The following is a 25,692-nucleotide window of genomic DNA, read 5'->3' on the forward strand; positions in this document are numbered from 1 at the left end:
AGTGTAAGATTGCAACTGTGTGTGTGTGTGTGGGTGCGTGGCGTTCCCGTATTTGGCCTAAGCGCAAAGCTGACCCAAATCCGAAAACGCGGAGTGCGCGCTGAGGACTCGACAGCAGAGTGGAAGTGTCTAGCGAACCGCTAGTGGTGGCAGTGAGAGGTGTTCTGAGGGGTTCCAGCCTTGTTTTAGCTTGACTAAGGCTGCTTCCCCTCTCAGTCTGGTCAAACCCGCAGTCGGGAACCGTATACGCAGGCGTGCCGCGGGCCGGTTCCTGGCATAATTGGCTGGCAGTGGTGGCATCGTTTGGTACATTAGTACGCAGTTTAGCTCGCTATTCTGAGTACTAAAGGCTGGAAGCAACTAGCCTACAGAAGTCTACTCAGTGCAGAATCTATATACGTTTTTTTTTGTTCAAAGATACACACTGGGTATTTGCTTTCCCTTCCCCCCCCCCCTTTTTTTTTTTCTTTTTCTTTTTTGCAACACGATGGCTCAGAAAGCATCCAGCTATGCAAGGCAAAATAAAGAGATGCTACTCCACCTGTGTGAGCACAAAGGCATCGAGACGGTGAGCGGCCAGACTAAGGAGCAGTTGGTTCGTGCCCTCGAGGAGCATGATGAGGCAGAGCAAGCCCGTGCTTCAACGTCAGCGGATGCAGCTCACGACATGCCAGAGGAGGAATCGCTCCCGCTACAGGATGCGAGTGGAGACGATGTCCTGGATGATCCACCGAACACGGAGATGACATCTCTGGAAGCTGATCTACAGCTACTGAACTCGGCTGATCCTGAACTGCGCCTAAAGCTGATCCTACTGCACCGACAGGCAGAGAAGGAACAAGCGGCACAGCGACTCCAGGCCGAGAGGGAACAAGCTGCACAGCGACACCAGGCCGAGAGGGAAAGTGCTGAACGGCAACACCAGCTGGAGCTGGCTAAACTTTAGCAGCAGAACCGGTCTGCTGGACCCGCAGAACGCGAAGGTGAGCGAGTCCACAGAATCCCCCTGGATAAGTTCCCCGCTATGGACAAGGACTCTGACATAGACACTTTCCTACAGGGGTTTGAAAGGACTTGTCGGCAGTATGGGGTGCCCCGTGAGCAGTGGGCAAGATACCTCACACCAGGGCTGAGAGGCAAGGCCCTGGAGGCGTTTGTGAGTCTCCCCCAGGAGGAAGAAACAGACTTTGAGGCGATTAAGAAAGCCATTATTGCGCGATACCACCTCACGCCAGAGGTGTATCGCAAACGTTTCAGGACAGTGCAGCGAGGTCCTAATGACAGCTACCCGGATCATGCTTGCAACCTGCGCACTGCCTTCCAGCAGTGGTTAAAAGGACTGTCGGTTGAAACCTTTGATGCCCTGCAGGAACTGATAATAAAAGACCAGTTCCTCCACACTTGTCCTGTTGAGGTCCGGCAGTTTGTACGGGACCGAGAGCCGAAGACCGTGGATGAGGCCGCAAAAGTTGCTGATGCCTACACGTCCAATCGAGCATCTGACTTTCGAAGGACTACGGCGCCCAGCTGGAAGGGAGAAAAGCCTGCGAGACCTTCTCCTCTGAGCACCCAGCGAAGCCAAGTCCCGCAGCCGCCTGGAGGTAGAACAGCCACCGTTGACACTCGGAGATGTTTTGCCTGTAACAAACCGGGTCACATCAGTGCTACGTGCCCAGAAAAGAAGAAGGAAGCCCCAAACTCTGGCGGGGCCCGGAATGCGTTGTGTGCCACCAGGAATGCAGGTAGCTATGCAGAGAATCTGCAACCTGTCACGGTTGGGGATACGGTTACCACCGGTCTAAGAGACACTGGAGCAGAGGTGACTCTAGTGCACCCCCAGCTTGTGAACCCTGAGGAGTACATTCCTGGCAAGACTATGGCTGTCAAAGGAGTTGGGGGTGTCACCCCCGCCATACCCACCGCCTTGGTCCACCTGGATTGGGGGGCCGGCAGCGTAATGAAAGAAGTGGGGGTAACGGATGCCATCCCCACGAACGTTTTGTTGGGTACTGACCTGGGACGGTTAGTGGCCCGGTATGAGCCTACTCCAAACCCCATGGAGCCTGCATCCCCCGCAGAAGTTCCGGACTCTGGCAAGGTACTGTGTGATAATGCTGTGCAAGCGGGGAGTGCTGGTGAAGCCCCAGGGGCTACGGACTGTGTACTAGGAGCCAGCCCTAGTGAGTCTCCAGTGCTCAGGCCTGGAGGGGGACACGTTGTTACCATGAATGCAGATAATGTTGATGTAATATGTGATGTGTTGCATAATGACATGTGTGCAGTGAACGCTCCGTCAGCTGCAGTGGTGACCCGCAGTGCTCACCGGGCTGCAGCAGACGAATTGTCCACTGAAGGGGCTGATGTCACTGGGTCGGGCTCTTCCACTTCAGAGCCTGGCTCTGAGGACCCAGAGGCCTCTCAGTTTGCCACCTCCCTGGTGCCTGTGGCCGACAGCGCTGAGTTCTCCGAGGCTGTGCGACTTGATAGCAGCCTGGAAGAGCTCAGGAGTCTTGCGGACAGGGCACCGGTGGAGGGCGACAAAGTGAGGGTGTACTGGGAACACGGCAGACTGTACAGAGAGGTTATTCCCTCTGAGCCGTCTGAAGTGGAGGAGGCCGACCGGCAGGTACAAGGAGCAGCTATTAAGAATAGCACATGAGGTGCCCCTGGCTGGTCACTTGGGGACCCGCAAGACCAAATCCCGGCTTGCCCACAATTTTTATTGGCCCCACATGGGGACAGATATTGCTGATTTTTGCCGGTCTTGTGTCGCCTGTCAGCGGGTCGGCAAAGCCGGTGACACCGACAAAGCCCCACTGAGGCCCTTACCCATAATAGAGGAGCCCTTCCAAAGGGTTGCTGTTGACATAATTGGGCCTCTAGCGATACCCAGCAGCACAGGGAAACGTTTCATTCTTACGGTGGTAGATTATGCCACTCGCTACCCTGAAGCTGTAGCCCTGAGCTCCATACGGGCAGACAAGGTTGCGGACGCATTGGTGCGCATTTTCTCACGGGTCGGTTTTCCCCGTGAAATGCTCACCGATCACGGCCCGCAATTCATGTCGCGCCTAATGGAATGCCTCTGTAAACAAATGCAGGTAGAACACATCATGACCAGCCCTTACCACCCCCAGACAAATGGGTTATGTGAGCGGTTCAATGGTACTCTGAAACAGATGCTAAGGGTGTTTGTTGAATCGCAAGGGAGAGACTGGGAGCGATACCTGCCCAACTTACTGTTTGCTTATCGTGAGGTGCCCAGGCATCCACCGGGTTCTCGCCCTTTGAGCTCTTATATGGGAGGAGGGTACGCGGACCCCTCGATCTCATTCGAGAGGTCTGGGAGGGGCAGGATATGGGTCCCGGGGTCTCCATAGTGGAATACGTTCTAAAGTTCCGGGAAAAGATGGACACCCTGGTGGGGTTAGTGCGAGAGAATCTGACTCAAGCCCAGGCCACCCAGAAGCAGTGGTATGACTACGGGGCTAGGGAGAGAGTTTAAGAGGTAGGTCGCAAGGTGTGGGTCCTAAACCCGATGCGACAGAATAAGCTGCAGGCCGCTTGGGGTGGGCCCTATACCATACATAGGAAGATTAGTGATGTGACCTATGTGGTCGCGCTGGATGACCGAGGTAAGCAGCTGAAAACATACCATGTAAATATGTTAAAGGAACATCATGCTAGAACCGCTTGTGCTCTCCCTGTCTGCAGTTTGCTACCGGACGGTGAAGCAGAGGCCCTGGTTGACATCCTGGCCTCCACCCAGGAAACCGACTCTGTTACCGAGGTGCAGATCAATCCGGAGTTGACAGCAGAGCAGCAGGCTGGGCTATCTGATGTGCTGACCCTTTACCGTGGTACCTTTACAGCCCGCCCTGGTCTGACCAGCCTGGCTGTACACCATGTTGACACCGGAAATAACAAGCCGGTTAGACAGTCAGCCTATAGAGTCTCCCCTGAGGTTCAGGCCCACATCAGCAAGGAGATTGAGGAAATGCTGTCACTAGGGGTGATCCAACGGTCGCACAGCGCATGGGCATCACCTGTAGTGCTAGTACCCAAACGGGACCAGACCACTCGGTTCTGTGTAGATTATCGAAAACTAAATTTGATAACTGCGTCAGATGCTTACCCAATGCCGAGGGTCGACGAATTGTTAGATAAGCTAGCGGGCGCGCAATATCTAACAATCGTGGATTTGAGTCGGGGATACTGGCAGGTCCCTCTAACAGCTGAGGCACGGGAGAGGTCTGCCTTTATCACCCCCTCAGGTCTGTTTGAATTTAATGTAATGCCTTTTGGAATGAAAAACGCCCCGGCCACCTTCCAAAGGGTTGTAAATGGTCTCCTGGAAGGTTTGGAACACTGCGCTGTCGCCTACCTAGATGACATCGCCGTGTTTAGCGCCAACTGGAACGACCACTTAGCACAGCTGTCACAGGTTTTGGGGCGCATCACTGCAGCAGGACTAACAGTCAAGCCTAGCAAGTGTCAGATCGGCATGAAACAGGTACAGTACCTGGGACATGTGGTGGGGGGGGGGGGGGGGGGAAGAGCTTCGTCCAGATACGGGGAAGGTAGATGCCATTGTGTCCTGGCCCACCCCCCAAACGAAGAAACAGATTCAGTCCTTCTTAGGAACGGCTGGGTACTATAGAAAGTTTGTCCTCAACTACAGTGCCCTCGCCAAGCTATTGACAGATCTCACCAAAAAGAAGCTGCCCAAGCAGATTCTCTGGACGCCAGAATGTGAACAGTCATTCACAGCTCTGAAGAGGGCCCTAGCCAGCCCTCGCGTGTTGCAAGCGCCAGACTTCAGCCGACGGTTTGTGGTCCAGACGGACGCCTCAGCCTTTGGCCTGGGTGCTGTGTTAAGCCAGGTAAACCAGACTGGGGAAGAACATCCGATTCTGTATTTAAGTCGGAAGCTGCTACCCCGGGAGGTAGCCTACGCCACCATAGAGAAAGAGTGCTTGGCAATTGTATGGGCCCTACAAAAGCTGCAGCACTACCTCTATGGTCGCGTATTCACGGTCGTCACCGACCACAACCCTCTTAGTTGGTTACATCGGGTTTCTGGTGACAATGGAAAATTGCTGAGATGGAGCTTGGTTCTCCAACAATATAGCTTCACCATTCAACATAGGAAGGGGAGCAATCATGGGAATGCGGACGGGTTGTCCCGTCAAGCAGAACCAACAATGTAGGCGCAGGCAGGATAATCTGGGAAGATCATCTGCCTGCCCCATTCTAAAGAGGGGAGGTGTGGTGATATATTGGGGTGCTGATAATGTTAAGGATAATAACAGAACATATTTCTGTCTTTTTTCTGTCTACTGGGTAAAACCTCAGATGTGTATTGTGCTTGGTAGTAATTGGCCACCTGGCCAGAGTAATCTGAAGGATAATGTAAGTCTGCATGTAAATGTACATTACCTCTGCCCTCATTGTCCAGCCGGGGAAACTGTGTGTACTGCTAATTAGCGGCCAATTGAGGAAGAATAGGCTGGTCGGCATGGCTTTTGAGTCTGGTGTCAGCTATTGTCCCATTATACAAGGAAAGCCTGCTAAGAGTCTTGGGGAAAGTAGGAAGCTGACACCTGCATGTTTGAAATGTCCTTTTGATACCATTTGCTACCTGTGGAAATTGAATTATTGGTGGAGGTGCAACCTCCTTATCTTTGATCAGCTAGGAAGTACTGTCAACAATGGGGTTGTCACCTGTAACTTGGACTAGGGAAATCTTTTCATGTATGTGGGCTATTGTACATTTTTCGCAGGTGGATGTTAGATCTCTGGAGATCCAATTATGACTGAGGATGTAATTAAATCTAGCTTCCCCCCGTCCACACAGGCTTACAGCCTCGAGGCGAATATTTCATTATAAAAACCAGGGGACATCTACCTCAAATCAGTTCTCTTCTGACGGTAGTGGCAGCCGGTCTCCTGGCCCAAGCTAGTGAACTCCTGGTCTAACCAGAATTGTGTCCGTCCACCAAAGTCCAAGGTTCTTCTATCTGGATTCCTGTATTTTTGGTAAGCAAATTGCTTGGTGTGTTATCTTTGTAACTTTTATCTTGTAACTATTTTTACTTTGTTTTTTGTAATCTTTTTGTATATATTAAGTTCTGCACTGTTCTATGTTTTTCTGGAATATTAAATTATTATTTAATAAGCTTGACTTCTGCTGTACTAAACTAACACTCATAGCCTAGAAGAGACTGAAGTGTAACCGTGTATAAGTTCATGCCTAGTTGTATGTTTGAGCAACACTACCGTATGAAATTGTAATTGCATTGTGTGTGGGGGCGTTTGTCATACGTTGGCCTAAGCGCGCAGCTGACCCAACGTACGAACAACGCCAGTGCGAGTAGCGACAGCAGAGTGGCTAACAGTATCGTTCGGAACGACTGTTAGTGGGTCTCTGCTTCACGACAGTGTAAGATTGCAACTGTGTGTGTGTGTGGGTGCGTGGCGTTCCCGTATTTGGCCTAAGCGCAAAGCTGACCCAAATCCGAAAACGCGGAGTGCGCGCTGAGGACTCGACAGCAGAGTGGAAGTGTCTAGCGAACCGCTAGTGGTGGCAGTGAGAGGTGTTCTGAGGGGTTCCAGCCTTGTTTTAGCTTGACTAAGGCTGCTTCCCCTCTCAGTCTGGTCAAACCCGCAGTCGGGAACCGTATACGCAGGCGTGCCGCGGGCCGGTTCCTGACAATTTGCATAAACCGGGCCCCTGGACCCTCTCCAGGCCCTAGGCACCTGCCTAAATGCACTTTGGATGATCCAGCTCTGTGGGCATCCCTCTGTGCCTCCCTCTGTCCCCTTTTCCCAATAACTGTTCCCATCCCCCTCCTGCACTCCCCCTGTCCAGTGTGTAAAGGCTGAGTATAGCACAACAGAAGCTGTGCTCTAACCTCCCCTGCAGAGTCCAGTGCTGTGCCTGTGCGACCATCCTGTCTTTTTTCAGCTCCCTCTAGTGCTGGCATCTCGCTCTCCTCATGTAGCATTGCAACATGAATTAGGAGATGCTGGGCACTAGGGCGAGTGGTGAGCGGACAGACGGAAGCACAGCACTGGACAGCGGAGAGGTGAGAGCACAGCTTCCACTGCGCTATACTCTGCTTTTACACACTTAGCTGGGGTAATGCAGGAAGAGGGTGTGTAATAAAATATGAGAGGATCTGCGAGTTGTTTGTATCTCAGGTACTCCCCGTATTATGCATCCAGCCTATACAGCACATGGTTTATATTCTCTAGTGTGTGGTGTTTTTTTTTCCCGAAGGGGGGGGGGGGGGGTGACACAGGACTTCTTCCCTGGAGTGACAAAAAGGTTAGAAATGCCTCTGCAAGGATTTGAGGCTGCTGTCCTCAGGGTATACTTGTACACAATGTATACTGTTACCTGAAATGATCATGAACAACTGCGACTAAGCTTTAAGCCTCATCTACACGGGTAGATGAGGCTGCGATCCGGTGGCTCGATTAGCCGCCGGATCGCCTCTTTCGCGTCCCCGCGCGTGCGCCGGTTTCGATTTCCCGCTCGAAGGGGCATGTCTTTTCCACATACCGACCAACTAAATGACCAACTCATTTACATACTGTGCGCGCAATGAAATGACAGTATGCAAAACACGTCAGCATTCAGAACAATATCATTCAAACATGTACACACGTGGCCATATCAGCCCAACTGCCGTGTAAGATTATCTGCCAGATGGATTGTAAGAATGCATGATTAGTCGTTCATCTAGTCGTTTAGCTAAAATTTGTGCACCTGTTTGTCGTCCAACACATCAAAATCAAACAACAATCAGTTGTTTTAGTCGAGCGTGTGTATGGTCCTTTAGCGACTGCTACTTGATCATTAGGGCAACACTGCAGGGAATGTGCGCTGTACACTTCTTGCCAATGGAGAGAGGAGGGGGGAGCATGAACACAATGAGCTCCTTCGCTACCCGTCGTTTGCTAAACAACTACAGAGGACATCTCTACTTATGCTAAATGGTCATCCAGAGACTTTACAGCATGTGTACAAGGCTTAGGGCTCTTTCACACTTGGACATTGTATTAGAGGGGACGTTAAGGTCACATAACGTCCCCTAACGCAACGCATGGTGGTGGTAAAGGACGACGCTACATAGAGCCGCGTAATGCGGCTCTTGATGCGTCCGTGATGCGTACTTTTTGACGCATGCGCTGGTGGAGACCACGTGATCGGAACACTCCGCATCACGTGGTCCCGCCAGCCAATCGCCGCTCAAAGCGGCCGCTCCAGGAAGTAAACACTGCACGTCAGCACAGTGCAGTGAATATTAACCACCAGGACCAGCCTGTTTTCTTTAGAACTGTGCTGCGTGGGCTCTCCAGCCCACAGCACAGATCGTATTTCAGCCAAGGCGACCAGACTCCCCCCCCCCCCCCCCCCCGTTTTCCCCACTAGGGGGATGTCCTGCTGGGGGGGGGGGGGGGTCTTATCGCCGCCGGCTATCTCTGCCTTGCGGGGGGGCTCCTCAAAGCCCCCCTCCGCAGTGATTTCCGCCCTCTCTGCCCATACCTGCTTCTCCTGCAGGCTATGGGCTGCGCAGGACGAATATCCGTCCTGCGCAGTCAAGGATAGGCTTCAGCCTATCAGATGCCGGTGATCCCCGGCCAATCAGAGGCCGTAAACAGCAGGGATTTCTTCCTCGCATGTTTACATATCGCCTGCGAGCCGCGATCGGCGGCTCGGCTCGCAGGTTGTACACGGAGACACCCTCCATGAACTGACATGGAAAGGCTGCTCGAACGAGCGGCCGTTTCCATGCAAAACCACTTGCGACCTGCCGATGCCTATCGGCGTTAGGCGGTCGTTAAGTGGTTAATTAGCCATGTGGCTATGGACATTAGCAGACTCTCCCCTCCTCCAGTGAGCATGTGCAAACAGTCTAACGCGGCTAAAACCGCTTATAACGCACAGCATGCTGCACTTTGTTTGAACGTGCAGCGTTACACTGTAACGCAACCTGTGCACTGAACAGCCCATTGATTTTGCATTGCTGTGAGTTGGGCTGCGTTACAGGCTGCTGTAACGTCAGCCTGTAGCAGCCTTAAGGCTGGTTTCACAGTGGGACGTTACAGGCACACGTTAGTGCAGCCTGTAACGCACCCCACCGCACAGCAATGCAAAATCAATGGGCTGTTCACAGTGCCCACGTTGCGTTACTTAGTAACGCTGTGCCATAAGACAACGTACTGCATGCAGTACTTTATAAGCGGCAGATCCGCGTTAGACTGCTTGCACGTGCTCAGTAATTTTGGGGAGGAGCGGAGAGCGGCCAGGCACATGGCTAATTAATATTCACTGCACTCAGTGACGTGCAGTGTTTACTTCCTGGAGCGGCCGCTCTGTGCGGTGATTGGCCGGGCGGGACCACGTGATGCCGCATGCGTCCAAGAGTACGCATCACGGACGCCAGAGTGAGCTGCACAACGCGGCTCACTCTGACGTCCACATCCAGCACCACCAGGCGTTGCGTTAGGGGCACGTTATGCGACCATAACGTCCCCTAAAACGCAATGTCCTGGTGTGAAACCAGCCTAAAGCAGCAGGGATCCAAGCAAAAAAAAAATAAAAAATAAATACTTGTTCTACTTACATAACATATGTATTGTACTGTGCACGTTTTGATTTCAGTGAATTTTATATAATAAATAAAGACAAAATTGTTTCAGGCATTTTCCATCTTTACTGCCTCTGAGTGAAGCCAATTCTGATGCAATTTCCCCCTTCCTGCTGGGCATACACGGCTCGATTTTCCCTTTCTATTCCGCAGGCGATTCTCTTATTTTCCGCTCATTTTTCTTATCTTTTTGCATTGTCCTCAATGTGGAATCGAGTGGCGAAACAGATCGGATGTGTTGGAAATGATCTATTCAGCCATCTAAATGGCTCAGAATCGAGCCGTGTATTCTCAGCATAAGGCTAGGTACACACCTTACTATGATCTGTTAGATTTTCCGCAATGCTGGGTACACACGTTACATTTTTTCATGCGATAGATGGATCAGATAGATAAAATCTGTCATTTCCGATATTGCTCCCGATCATTTCCGCGCTCGATTTCTCATAGCGTTGAATGGAAAAAGATAAGAAAAACGTATGAAGATAAGAGAATCGAGCGCGGAATCATGCCGAAAAAACGATCAAAATCGCACGAGAAAACGCAAAGTGTGTACCCAGCATTAAGGCTCGTACACACGCTGAGCGGATCGTTCAGAAACAGCCTTATCAGTCTGCAGACTGACTGTACACACGGTGTACTGTCACTGGAACTCCCGCCAAACGGGAGGGTCTGACGGACCAGTATTTCCCTGTAGTACAGCGCGTGGACGAAGCTTGAGATTTACCTGCCAGATAGATAATTTACAACATGTTGGAAATTATCAATCTAACCATCTATCTGCCTAGCAATTAGGCCTTGTTCTACTCAGCAGGAGATAACCAGAAGACAATGCACCAGAGATAATGACCAGTCTCTACCAGTACTCTACAGAAAATAATTTAAAGCCGCATCTATACGCGTAGATGCAGCTCCGATGTTCCTTATCAATCGAGCCGCTGATGCGGCTCGATTGATAAGATCCGACAGGACGGATGGTTCACGCTATGTGGGGTCTTTTTCACTGAGGTATAAGCAAGAAGGCTGTATTCATGTGAAGAGGTCTGGCAAAAATCTGTGATCCACTACACTGATCGAGAGGTGGGGGACGACCCGGGAACTGTCCCAAGGTGCATATAGACCATTGGTTGGTCTAATACAGCGGTGAGTGGACCACAAAGGGTGTTGGTGGAGGGTCCACAATTAGAAGAGATAACATCTGTAACGCTGTGTAAATCTATGAAGAAGAAACTAGTCGTTTATATTAACTTTGGGATGTTAGGGCATGTGTACATGGACTTTTAGTCAATTTATCATAGAGACTTTGTGATGAATTTTTATAACAATTTTTTTTTTTCTATTTTAAAACTCTGTTCCATTGTACCTGTATCAAGGGTTTTGGAATTTTATTGTGACTGTGGATTTGATTTAGATGAACGGCTGTGTCCATATCTAATGATACACACCTTGAGCGCTACCTCTTGATAAATACAAATGTACCAAATAGAGCCAGGCTGACTGAGATAAGATAAAATTACAGCAGAAACATTTATGATTATATTGTAATGCTCGCAATGCACGGTCTAGTTGTAGACTACATAAACACAGAGCAGTGTGTAAATGGAATTTGATTTTATGGGCGGACAATCTCGCTTTAATAATTGGTATTAGGATTAGTACTAATTTCCATTTATAACAAGCATATTCTAATAAAGGAGGAGTCTTACACAACAATTATATTGCTAAACCGTTCACCTCTCCTTCCTAAACCCAATTATTATGCATCTATAGATAGATCTGACATCTTCCTCAGTGTTTCACAGAGTACACAGTCATGTCATTAAGGACAGGGACACACTGCAGAGCACTTTTCAATCAGTTTTAAAGTGGACCTGAACTCTTGATTAGGACTTAAAGGATACCCGAACTGAAATGTGACATAATGAGATAGACATGTGTATGTACAGTGCCTAGCACACAAATAACTGTGCTGTGTTCCTTTTTTTCTTTCTCTGGCTGAAAGAGTTAAATATCAGGTATGTAAATGGCTAACTCAGTCCTGAATCAGACAGGAAGTGACTACAGTGTGACCCTCACTGATAAGAAATTCCCCTTTTTTACCTCTTTCTTGCTCTCAGAAGCCATTTTCTGCTAGGAAAGTGTTTTATAGGTGGAATTTCTTATCAGTTAGGGTCACACTGTAGTCACTTCCTGTCTGAGTCAGGACTGAGTCAGCCACTTGCATACCTTATATGTAACTCTTTCAGGCAGAGAAAGAAAAAAAGGAACACAGCATAGTTATTTGTGCGCTAGGCACTGTACATACCCATGTCTATCTCATTATGTCACATTTCAGTTCGGGTATCCTTTAAGAAACACAGAGTAATGTATCCTGTATGTATTTAGAAAGTTTAGCCTGGTTAATTCACCCTCATTTGTGTTTAATCACAAATTGTAATCTGATCTCTCCCCTGTGTCACATGACTGCTATGGCAGAGATGGCAGATGAGGCCATTTGAAAGCACATGCTGTAAGCAATATGTCTGCTTCCATGAATCAGGAAGTAGAAACAGTGCAGATCTATTTTAGGATTTGTATCAGCTGTAATAAAGAAATGTTTTTGTTTAAAGGTTATTATGCTGTAGTGTATCTTTCAGAGCAGAGAGGAGTTCAGGTTCGCTTTAAAAACATGCTCCCATTAACTTGCATTAAAATAGCAGTGAAGTTTTTTAAAAATCGTGTTCGCTGCAATATTGCTACAATTGTAATGGAAGTCATGCTTTTAAAGGACAACTGAAGAGAGAGGGATACGGAGGCTGCCATATTTATTTTCTTTTAAACAATACCAGTTGCCTGGATGTCATGCTGATCCCCTGCCTCTAATACTTTTAGCCATAGCCCCTGAACAAGCATGCAGCAGATCAGGCGTTTCTGACCTATCATATCTGACAAGATTAGCTGCATGCTTGTTTGTGGTGTGAGTCAGACACTACTGCAGCTAAATAGATCAGCAGGGCTGCCAGGCAACTGGTATTGTTTAAAAGGAAATAATATGGCAGCCTCCATAGCTCTCTTGCTACAGCTGTCCTTTAAAAATAGGTCCCACTAGAAATCAAAAAAACTATGTTCACAGTGGTGCGGCATAATGGCTGCTTTGCAGCACAGCTTGCTGCACTGCAACACATATGCGACGTGCACAGTGCGAGAGGTGTGTTGCAGTACAACGGCATGAGGGATGATAACACACTGCATGCAGTGCCTTACCACAAAACACACGTGTGGACAGTGGCAGTAAAGCATACGTTTCATTGACTGTATGCTTCACTGTATGCTGACTGTAAGAGGCGCAACGTGTGGGAAATGTGCGGTGCCACTTTCCAGATCTATTGTGTTCCTGCTGTTACAGCGAACGCAACGGGCATTGTGAATGTAGCCTCATTGCTATAAAAACAAAAAAAAAACAACAACAAAAAACGTTTTTAAAGGAGTCATCAGGCAATCGTAAAGAAAATAAGTGCTACTTACCAGGGGCTTCCTCCAGCCCCAAGCATGTCCCTCGCCGCAGCTCTCCCTTCAGCCGTTCGCCGCAGCTCCGTCCCGGTCCCCAGCGATGATGTCAGGCCGACCTGTACTGTGCCTGCGTGAGCGCCGCTGTCAATCATCGCCACGTGGGTCGGAGCGGACTGCGCAGTCCTCTCAGGCCCACGTGGCGGTGATTGACAGCGGCGCTCTCGCAGGCACAGTACAAGCCGACCTGGAGGTCGCCCTGACGACATCGTCAGGGGCCAAGATGGAGCTCCGGTGAACGGCTGAAGGGAGAGCTGCGGCGAGGGACATGCTGGGAGCTTGGGGTTGGAGGAATCCCCCGGTAGCACTTATTTTCTTTACGATTGCCTGATGACTCCTTTAAGGCTCCCAGCACACTGCAAATCCGATTTTCCCTGAATGCAGGCAACAGAAAAACAGAGGAAAAAACGCAGCATGCAGTAACGATTAAAAATCTGAATCGGATGTAAAAACTGATTAAAAATCGGAATCGCATGCAGTGTGTATGGAGCTCCCTAGCCTTATAGTGATTTTTGCATTAAACACAGAATTATTTCAGGGAATGAAAGTTTGGACCCGGCCTTCCTTGAATGAAATTTAACTAGAAATGCTGCAGGCACCACTATTGCCATTTTGGCACATTGCAATCGCTCCTGTGCAATCACTGCCATAGGCTTACACTGGTAAAGAGTTTTGGAATCATTCGCAATTCCTAGAAAGCGTAAGTCGCTCCTGTAGGCGTTCTAGTGAGCCCCAGGCCTAACTGTCCCTCAGAGGAGCTCACAATCTAATTCCTACCAATAGGCAAAGTCTAATGTCCCTACCAGTCTATGGACAGTCTCTGCAGGGGAACCAATTAACGTATCAGTCTGTCATCCTGGCAAAGAGAGAGTAAGAAGGGTTCACACTTGAGGGAGTCGCACCAGATGTGACAACACATGTAAATGAAGGGGCTCATTCACATCTAAATGAGATTCCAGCAGGCAGAAACAAAGGAGCTAGTCTACTTTAGAGGACAGAGCAGGAAACCTTATCGGGAAATTCGGCAAACGTGATTGGGTGGATGGCTCCCTCTCAGACTGCTAGGTTTCTAATAAGTAGTAGTAAACCACGGCCACACTATTCAATAAATAACAACGCTTCCTGCTGTAGAGGTTGCTGTGATTGGAGAACTGATCCCTATGAGGGTTCCTGCTGGGTTCCCTAAACTAGACCAGCGCCAAAATAAATTGCTGTTCACAGCAATTGTTCACAGTGCCAGGTCCCAAAGCCACAAGTCAGCTGCTGTCAGCTGACTCTGGGTGACATGCACTTTGAACAGGCAATGCTAATGGGAAACAATCTGTGGAGAAGACAAGACAAATAACACTGAGGGCTCGATCACACTAGGATCGTTTTTGATTTCTTTTAACCACTTGAGGACCCACCCTTTACCCCCCCTTAAGGACCAGCGCTGTTTGTTTGGATCTGTGCTGGGTGGGCTCTGCAGCCCCCAGCACAGATCCGCGGCCACACAGAGCGATCAGATCGCCCCCCTTTTTTCCCCCCTATGGGGATGATGTGCAGGGGGGGTCTGATCGCTCCTACTTGCAGGCATTTTGCGGGGGGGGCACCTCAAAGCCCCCCTCCGCGGCGACATTCTCCCCCCTCCCTCTCCTACCTTCTCCCCCGGGAGATCTGGGCTGCACAGGACGCTATCCGTCCTGTGCAGCCAGTGACAGGACGTCCCCTGTCACATGGCGGCGATCCCCGGCCGCTGATTGGCCGGGGATCGCCGATCTGCCTTACGGCGCTGCTGCGCAGCAGCGCCGTACAAATGTAAACAAAGCGGATTATTTCCGCTTGTGTTTACATTTAGCTTGCGAGCCGCCATCGGCGGCCCGCAGGCTATTCACGGAGCCCCCCGCCGTGATTTGACAGGAAGCAGCCGCTCGCACGAGCGGCTGCTTCCTGATTAATCAGCCTGCAGCTGGCGACGCAGTACTGCGTCGCTGGTCCTGCAGCTGCCACTTTGCCGACGCACGGTATAAGCGTGCGGTCGGCAAGTGGTTAAGCACTGGTGATTTTAAAAATCGCCTTAAAAGCGCTTCTGAAATGTTGCTCTATGTGTATGTTCTCACATGAGCGATGAGCTTTCTTTCCAATCGTAAAAGCGGCAGGTCCTGCACCATTTCCAGAGCGTTTGCACTTCAATACAAAGTATAGGGTAATCGCAAAGTGCTTGAGAAAAAGCGATTTCCCCAGCGCTTTTAAGAATAAAAACATTGTATTTATTCAGTTCCAGGTCAAAGAATTCACTTCCTGAGTGTCGTCAGGAAGCGGAATTTTTTTTTTTTTGATACAATGAATTGGTTGTGTAGTACAGATAATTCCTAGAACATTAGTAGCAAATAAAATATTCTCATATTTTTATTTTCAGTTATATGGTTTTTTTTTTTATAACATTGCATCATTCTCTGATATTTGTATTTTATACACTACTTGGCATTCTAAATGATTTTACAGAGCAGGCCAGTGAACTATTGAGCTGTCCTCTGCAGAGAAAAAGAAAATACAATGACAGACAGTTTAGATAACAAGCTTCAGAAGACAGAGCTTTCTGCAACTTTGAAAGTCGTGGAGCTCAATGGCTCTTTTGCATACAGTAGATAACAACTGGAGTTTCTTAACTCTTTTCTTATTTCTTAGCTGTACTACACATACAAATCATAATTTTTTTTTATTCAGTGTCTCTTTAACAAAGCGCAAATTGCTCTGAAAGCGCAATGGGAAATCACTTTCAAAAGAGCTCACAAAAGCGCTTAGTGCTTGTGAACTAGGCTTATATTGTGCTTTTCTCTTGGCGGACTCAAAGCTCTTGAGCTGCAACAACTAGGGTACACTCAGTGGGCAGTAGCAGTGTTAGAGAGTCTAGCCCAAGGACTCCTTACTGAATAGGTGCTGGCTTACTGAACAGGAAGAAGAGACCGTAACCAATACACTAGCCGCACAGACTAAAGTGTGAACCCTCGGTAAGCACTCAGACCAAGCAGCACCTGACTTATAAATGGCTGCAGGAAAAGCATCCCAGTAAATTGCATCTGCAGTACCAGAAAAGACATTAATGCTGCATACACAATTGAGATAAAAGTCTTTGGAAAATGAAAGATCACAGACCAATTTTACCCCCTTCCATGTAGTATGAGAGCCATACCTACACAGTCTATTCTATGGAGCTGAACTCCCCATCAGATAAAATCTTTGCAAGATGCTGCGCACAAAGATGCCCGTACACACTCAAAAGATCATTATCTGTAAAAGATCTCTTCCTGCAATAGATCCATTCCTGCAAAATGCATTCATAGTCTATGAGATCTGCAGATCATCATACACACCTTGTTTAACAGACTTCATCTGCATATCTGGCAATCATCTGCAGATCTGAAAATCCATCCTGGTGGATCTGATCTGCAGATGATTGCCTGTTAAACAAGGTGTGTATGATGAACTGCAGATCTCATAGACTATGGGTATCATTCATAAACAGGCTGTCGGTAGTGCGGGAAAACACCGTTCTTCTCCGCAACCGGTAATTAAGACTTCTGGGTGGCCATTCATAAAGAAGTCTGCCTGTTGCGGAAGAAGTGCGGAGGTTTTCTGGAGGAAGCTGGCGGTAGCGTGGCGGTAGGCATGCGGAAACTTAAAAGCTGCCCGATTCCCTCCCTGCGCTCCTCTGTCTGATGCTGCTTGGGAGGTCCCTCCCATTCATTTATATGTATTCCGCCCGCCTATCGCTACTGTCGAGCAAGCGGTATTTTCCTCCTGGATACCGCTTGCTCTAATCTTTATGAATGGATGTGTTTGTTACTTTTTCTAGATTAATCTAGAAAAACTCCGCACAAGGCGGAAATGTATCGCTCTGTCACTTTTTCATGCGGAAAGAGCCTTTATGAATGGGGCTTATGCTGAGTGGTCGGGAAAGTCACCGGTGTTAAGCATTTCCGCATGCGGAAATGCTTTATGAATGATACCCATTGAATGCATTTTGCAGGAATGGATCTATTGCAGGAAGAGATCTTTTGCAGATAATGATCTTTTGAGTATGTACGGGCATCTTTGTGTGCAGCATCTTGCAAAGATTTTTATCTGATGGGGAGTTCAGCTCCATAGAATAGACTGTGTAGAGTATGGCTCTCATACTACATGGAAGGGGGTAAAATTGGTCTGTGATCTTGCCTTTTCCAAAGACTTTTATCCCAAGTGTGTATGCAGCATAACATGACATATCATGATTGCTTCGAGTGACTGATTATCCATAGTCACTGTATATATGAACTGCTTGGCTATGTGCAGAGAAGCCCATTCTTTTCCTTGTAATGGAGAAAAGGAAGAACCAGCAGGAGGTCTACCCCCAAAGCTTGCAGCAGGAGATATAACAACAATTAAGATGAGAGGAGGTTTGCCTGTGTTGGGGGCCACCTGCTGTCTAGGGTCTTGCCCAACACAGAAATCTACTGTGTACATAGGTACCTTAAAGGGGCACTATGGCAAAAAATTGTAAAACTTTAAATGTGTGCAAACAAAGAAGAAGTACTTTTGTTTCCAGAGTAAAATGAGCTATACGTTACTTTTCTCCCATGTTGCTGTCACTTACAGTAGGTAGTAGAAATCTGACAGAAGCGACAGGATTTGGACTAGTCCATCTCTTCATAGGGGGATTCTCAGGGATTGATTTATTTTCAAAAGCACTTAGTGAATGGTAGTTGCTCTGTCCAACTGCCAAAAAACTGCGTAGCGAGCAGGGAAGCTGGCCAGCATCATTGTTTAAATGCTTTTTAGGAAATATCTTTATAAAAAAATAAGTCTTGCTGAGAATCCCCTATGAAGAGGTGGACTAGTCTAAAACCTGTCGCTTCTGTCAGATTTCTACTACCTACTGTAAGTGACAGCAACATAGGAGAAAAGTAATTTATGGCTCATTTTACTCTGGAAAAAACATACTTCTTATTTGTCTGTGTTTGCACATATTTTACAATTTTTGCCATAGTGCCCCTCTAAGTAATGGAAAAGTTAATATTTACTTACCTGGGGCTTCTTCCAGCTCCTCGCAGTCTATAAGGTCCCTCGCTGTCACGGTCTGCTTCATCTTGGTGCTGTGACCCTAGTTAACGTCTGCGACTGGCTCAATCATACACTAATGCACATGCGTGGTTCCAGCTATGCACCTCTTTAATCGCTCTCCAGTGGACCAGAGTGTTCTGCAAAGTCCACAACTACCTCCTCTATTTACCAAGAATTTGTTTTTTTAAGCTCATTTAGCTTCCTTTTATCCTCTTGGCGCCTCTGTTCTCCTGCATAATATTGAGTCCACCCTGGGTGGAGGGTTGAACCCCCTTTTTCTCATCTACAGAGAGCGACTTCTTATTCCTGAGTGGGGTCAGGAAAATCTCCCCACCTGCCTTTACAGTGGTTGCCTAATGGTAACCCTGGTTTGTGAGTATTAATATTTACTCTATCTAGTAACCATTTACCAGTACATATTACACTATTGGGGCTCTTGGTGTTCCTTGTTTTTATCAAGATACAGATTATGAGGGCCCTTTCACACTTGTGCGTTTTACTAGCGCTCTTAGCAGCGCTCAAAAGCGCTAGCGTTTCAAAAAGCGCTTGTTCAATGTATTGTTTATGGTTCTGTTCTCATCTAAGCGTTTAGAGTTTTGCTGAAACGCAAACATGTAGCATGCAGCATTTTCTGAGCGATTGGCGTTTCAATGTTAAGTATTAGCTAATCACTGAAAAAATGCTTTCTATACAGTGAAAATCGCTTGGAAGGCGCTCATCAAAAATGCTGGAAACCGCCAGAAAAATCGCTTAGCGCTTGTGTTTAGCGAGTTAAGGTGTGAATGGGCCCTGATTAGTTACTCTGGGCAACTGCTTGGCTTTTTGCCCAGGTCTCCCTCCACCTGCTAAATGTTGACCGATCCCCCCCTCCTATGTAATAACAGATGTGGATGAAGCACATCAGTCACGTGTCACTTTCCATGCTGATGGACCACCTAGCTGCATCCAGTGACACCCCAGCAGGAGGAGACAGGAGACACCCCCCCCCCCCAGCAGGGAGAGACACTCAGGAGACCCCCCCGCCCCCAGCGGGGAGAGACACTCAGGGGACCCCCCAGCAGGGAGAGACACTCAGGGGACCCCCCCCCCCCCCAGCGGGGAGAGACACTCAGGGGACCCCCCCCCCAGCGGGGAGAGACACTCAGGAGACCCCCCCAGCGGGGAGAGACACTCAGGAGACCCCCCCCCCAGCGGGGAGAGACACTCAGGGGACCCCCCAGCAGGGAGAGACACTCAGGGGACCCCCCCAGTGGGGAGAGACATTTAGAAGACCCCCCCAGTGGGGAGAGACACTGAGGAGATACCCCAGCGGGGAGAGACACTCAGGAGACACCCCAGCAGGGTCAGATACTCAGGAGACACCCCAGCAGGGTCAGATACTCAGGAGACACCCGAGACCCCCCAGCAGGGAGACACACTCAGGAGACACCACAGCAGGGACAGATACTTAGGAGACATCCCAGCAGGAGGAGACAGTGAGGAGACACCCCAGCAGGGAGAGACACACAGGAGACACCCCAGCAGGGAGAGACAGTCAGGAGACTCCCCAGCAGGGAGAGACAGTCAGGAGACTCCCCAGCAGGGAGAGACAGTCAGGAGACTCCCCAGCAGGGAGAGACACACAGGGGACCCCCCAGCAGGAGGAGACAGTCAGGAGACTCCCCAGCAGGGAAAGACACACAGGAGACACCCCAGCTGGAGGAGACAGTCAGGAGACTCCCCAGCAGGGAGAGACACACAGGAGACACCCCAGCAGGAGGAGACAGTCAGGAGACTCCCCAGCAGGGAGAGACACACAGGAGACACCCCAGCAGGAGGAGACAGTGAGGAGACATGGCAGGAAGGATGATGGGTGGGATTCGGCTCTCACCTGCTCCTCCTGTCCTCAGGCAGCGCGCTGTCCCCGCATCCCCGGCTCCCCCTCACTCTGCGGCCCGCAGCTCTCAGCTGACAAGACAAGAAACAAGCCACTGTCACCTCACTTCCGGCGAACTTCCGCCCTGCAGCGCTACCCACCGGTACACACTGCCCTCTCCTGCCTGCGGGACGCTGGGGGAGTGTCTCCAGCACAGGAGCCATTTTGTCGGAGACCATCGCGTAAAATCTAATCTATACTCATCTCCAAACACATTACTGCCACCTATGGACGTGACTAGTCATATATTATCAGATCCAGTTAGCAGACAGCGCAGTGATTAGCTGTTTCAGCTTTGCAAAGTTATAAAAAGCTTGCCTACAGGTACCCATATTATCACATGATTTTGGCAGCTGATCAACCGATTGACAGATCTTTCTTTGATCGAATCTGATCGGAGAGAGATCTGTTGGCTGCCATAAACCGCAGGTCGGTGGCTCAGTGTGCGCCCTGTCCTCGTGGCGTCGCCTCGCCGCCTCCAACCACTGGCCAGGAAGACGGATCCCGGCAACTTTCCACAACGACAAGCTCTCCCTGATCCATCTTCCTGGTGGTTGGTACACACGACGGCACACGATTGGCATGAACGAGACTTAAAGCAATCGTGGTACTTTGCGCAGTAGTCGTCATGGATCTTAAGATTCGCTGTCACCGCGCATCACTAAGTGTCATTCGTGTAATCATGTACTGACGTCGAGAGATCGCAAAAACTATTGCTCAAAAAATTGCCGCTCGCCAGAAAAATCATTGGAAAACTTGCGTAGTGGTTACGGGCCTTTATGCCTGGTACACACATGGCAAATTTCTTGTTAGATAGATCGGTCGAATCAACTATTTCAGACATGTCCAATCTAATTAATGAGTGGTTTTCTGATCGTTTTTTCAATCACTTCTACACAAATTCGATCAGAAAAACGATTGGGTTCAGATTGGATCTGTCAGAAATAATCAATATGACCAGTATATCTGACAGGAAATTGCATGGTGTGTAGCAGGCGTTATACATAATGCCTAGACAGTACACACAATGAGGTTTTCTGGCAGATTTACTGCCAGATCTTCTATTTCCAACATGTCCGATTCGATTTCCGAACAAATTTCCAATCGATTTTCCATAGAAGTGAATGGGAAATCGATCGGAGATCATATCAGACATGTTGGGAATAACTGATCTGGCAGTAAATCTGCCAGAAAATCTCATTGTGTGTACTAGGCAGACTGTCTGCTTTCACACATCTAAAGGCGCTTTCACGCGCCCTACTTCCGCCAACGATGGGCCCGCCAGACCCTCCCGCTGGGCGGACGCCTTTAATCTTTTATTGCATGTTGGTGATGTACTCTGACTGAAATCTCATTTGATTACAGTTTGTTTTTACCTTTATTGTCAAATGCTCTCAGGGTTCAATAGATCTAAGCAGAGATAAGGTCACATTTCAAAGCAGGTAAGAATGTATGACATGGTGTCAGATAAATACAGTACAGAGCTGCCATAGATCGCAGCGCTGTTCCATGTAAATAGACGATGTCCAACAGTCTCCTAGCAACAATCGGTGCGTGCGATCCCCTGCAATCTATGCCCCCACCCAGGACTTCACGCCAATTGGCATGGACCGGTCCTGGGGCTGCCGTCGCGTTCACACCAATTGGCATGGAGCGGTCAGCAAGAATTTAACAAACTGTTTACTTACTCTAAATACACCTTTCTGATGCTGCAGCTGTCCTTAATAGATTTTGGGGCTCCATAACAATAGAGTGCTTGGGGCCCCATGTAAAACTCGCTCAGGGGCCCCATGCTCTTTAGTTACGCCACTGCCCTGGAGCATTCTGTGTGTACACAGTTTGTAAAGACTGTAACTGAGCATGAGGACTCTTCCAGTCATGTTCGAGAAGGCCTGGGACAGCGCATGCGCCATAATCCACAAGTTGGGGTGAGAGCAGAAAAATGGAGGGGACCTGAAGAACTCTGAGGGAGCTCAAATACTACATGGGGCTGAAAGAACCTCCAGGTAAGTAAACATAAACTTTTTTTCCGGTGCGATGGGTTCCTGCGGAGTAACCAGTGGTGCTCAGCAGAGCTCGAATATTCGAGTAGCTCGAATATTCGAGCTCTTTTTCAGCTATTCGAGCTCGGTATTCGAGCTCCGAATAGCTGCAGCTATTCGAATGGGCTATTCGAGTAAACGCGAATAGCCCATTCACTATTCGAGCTATTCGAGCAAACGGCGCTATTCGAGCTCGGGTACCGAGCTCGAATAGCGTCATAGCCCAGATTGATGTCCTTAGAGCCAATCAGAGGGCTCCCAGGCCCTCTGACGGCAGCCAATCACAGAGGGGGACCCTGGCCAGCCCCTACCCTATAAATAGCGGCCGCCATGTTCCGTTTCTCCGTCCTTGCCTGAGACTTGCATAGAGAGAGAGTTGCTCCTTTGTGCTTTGGCTTAGCAAGAGCTCTATTGCGGTCATTTACCTAGCGTTTTTGCTCACATACACCTCCTATACACACCTATATTGTTGTTAGTTAGATAGACATTGTATTTTAGTTAGTAGCTTTTGTGTTACATAGACAGAGACAGCTGCTGCAGGCAAGCTTACAGCTTTAGGCCTCAGGGCCTGCCTGTGTGGGCAGCTGTTCTCTCCTGTCCTCTGTTAGTATATTTCTCTCATCTATACCAGTATTTCTGCTGTCCTTTACTACTGATTGATTCTGTATTTAGTATTGTAGTTATACTGTACTAGGACACTCACTGTCACTGTTCATAGGCTAAGGCTAAGGCTACTAGCTCCTGCGTGTGTGCACTCACTGTCTTGTACACACACACTCTATTTCCTTCTGATTACTGATTGATTATTGTAATTAGTTGTACTTACTGTTACTACTTACTCTTACTGTACTAGGAGTCTAGGACACTCAGTCACTGTTCATAGGCTACTAGCTCCTGCGTGTGTGCACTCACTCACTGTCTGTGTACTGTAGTGTACACACACACTCTATTTCCTTCTGATTACTGATTGATTATTGTAATTAGTTGTACTTACTGTTACTACTTACTCTTACTGTACTAGGAGTCTAGGACACTCAGTCACTGTTCATAGGCTACTAGCTCCTGCGTGTGTGCACTCACTCACTGTCTGTGTACTGTAGTGTACACACACACTCTATTTCCTTCTGATTACTGATTGATTATTGTAATTAGTTGTACTTACTGTTACTACTTACTCTTACTGTACTATAGGAGTCTAGGACACTCAGTCACTGTTCATAGGCTACTAGCTCCTGCGTGTGTGCACTCACTCACTGTCTGTGTACTGTAGTGTACACACACACTCTATTTCCTTCTGATTACTGATTGATTATTGTAATTAGTTGTACTTACTGTTACTACTTACTCTTACTGTACTATAGGAGTCTAGGACACTCAGTCACTGTTCATAGGCTACTAGCTCCTGCGTGTGTGCACTCACTGTCTGTGTACTGTACACACACACTCTATTTCCTTCTGATTACTGATTGATTATTGTAATTAGTTGTACTTACTGTTACTACTTACTCTTACTGTACTATAGGAGTCTAGGACACTCAGTCACTGTTCATAGGCTAGCTCCTGCGTGTGTGTGTGCACTCACTGTCTGTGTAGTGTGTACACACTACACACACTCTATTTCCTTCTGATTACTGATTGATTATTGTAATTTCTAGTTGTACTTCCTGACTCTTACTACTTACTTACTGTAGTAGGGACACTCACTCAGTCACTGTTCATAGGCTAGCTCCTGCGCGTGTTTGCGCGTGCGTGCACTCACTGTCTGTAGTGTACACACACTAAATTTATTTGTGATTACTACTGATTATTGTAACTGCTAGTTGTACTTCCTGACTGTTACTACTTACTTACTGTATTAGGGACACTCACTCAGTCACTGTTCATAGGCTAGCTCCTGCGCGTGTTTGTGCGTGCGTGCACTCACTGTCTGTAGTGTACACACACTCTATTTCCTTCTGATTACTGATTGATTATTGTAATTTCTAGTTGTACTTCCTGACTGTTACTACTTGCTTACTGTACTAGGGACACTCACTCAGTCACTGTTCATAGGCTAGCTCCTGCGCTTGTTTGCGCGTGCGTGCACTCACTGTCTGTAGTGTACACACACTAAATTTACTTGTGATTACTACTGATTATTGTAACTTCTAGTTGTACTTCCTGACTGTTACTACTTACTTACTGTACTAGGGACACTCACTCAGTCACTGTTCATAGGCTAGCTCCTGCGCGTGTTTGCGCGTGCTTGCACTCACTGTCTGTAGTGTACACACACTAAATTTCCTTGTGATTACTACTGATTATTGTAACTTCTAGTTGTACTTCCTGACTGTTACTACTTACTTACTGTACTAGGGACACTCACTCAGTCACCTCACCCACCAACCCACTCCATTAAAGTACCCCACTTTTAACCCGCCCTTTTAAAAAACTTTTGTCTTTACGCCCAAAACATCGAAGATGTCTGGAAGTGGCAGCCAGCGCGGTTTGGGCAAGGCGAAGGGCAGCAAGGGAATCAGGAGGAGAGGGAGCAGCATTGTGGCAGGCCGCGGCCGCGCCACCATGCACAGTTCCGCAGCAGCAGCAGCAGCAGCAGCGTCAGTGGCTAACATTCCTCCCATAGCCACTGGCCGTGGACGCCTTGGGCACCGCCCAGCAGGAGCATCTGCAACTCACGCTGCAGAGACACAGCAGCAGCAGCGTGTAGCACCTGCTCCGATTTTCCTCCAGCCGGGTCGGAAACGTCCCATTGAGGAAAAGCATGCAGACACTGTGGTGCAACTCATGACGGAGGATGAGCAGCCCGCCATCAGCTCTGCATCCGAGGCCTCCACCCTCACCACCACCACCACCACCCCTGTTCGCAGCAGCCGCCCAGCAGGGTCTGGGGAGGAGGCCAGTTCACCGTCACAAGTTGGCTACCTGTCACTCAGCAGTATTTTTACCCCAGGCACCATCAGGGTATTGTCTGCTGTTGTTGGCGATTTGGAGGAGGAGATGCTGATGGGCACTTTGGGGGATGAGGGATTGGACAGCAAGACTGTGGCGACAGTCAAGCAGCCCATCCATGCATCAGGAGAGGAGTTTGGGGGGTCATCATCCCAGCAGGACATGTTTCAGGAGGGGGAGGATGATGATGACCGGTGACAGACAGAGACTGGGTGCCACCACCTCCAGGGGATGTCGTCCTCAGCAGCTCTGAGGAGGAGGAGGAGGATGCGCTTGTGGGCCTTGCAAGGAGGCGCATCATTGCAAGCATTGGCAGCAGTAGGCAGGTCCCACAGCCTGCTGGTGTCTCAGGCTCAGCAGCAGCAGCATCTGCCAGTACCACCACCCAGCCGCACCCAAGCCCCCCCCCCCTACAACCACCACAGGGAGACAGTCGGCAGCAGCGCTTCCATGCCGTAGGGGGATGTTTCTGTCACCAATCTGGCGATTTTTCACCATGCCC

The 25,692-nt window shown here is 48.8% G+C and overlaps 1 protein-coding gene across 1 annotated transcript in view; it reads right to left on the reverse strand.

The window, feature by feature from the left end:
- Positions 1–20,258, reverse strand: part of LMBRD2 (LMBR1 domain containing 2) — a 67,252-nt gene extending 46,994 nt beyond the window's left edge. The window contains exon 1 of the mRNA XM_068251239.1: positions 20,155–20,258. The gene's annotated coding sequence lies outside the window, so the exon portion shown is untranslated. The remainder of the gene's footprint in view (positions 1–20,154) is intronic.
- Between the last annotated feature and the right edge of the window lie 5,434 nt (positions 20,259–25,692).

The sequence above is a fragment of the Hyperolius riggenbachi genome, chromosome 1 (assembly GCF_040937935.1).
Source record: "Hyperolius riggenbachi isolate aHypRig1 chromosome 1, aHypRig1.pri, whole genome shotgun sequence".
NCBI classification, from domain to species: Eukaryota; Metazoa; Chordata; class Amphibia; order Anura; family Hyperoliidae; genus Hyperolius; species Hyperolius riggenbachi.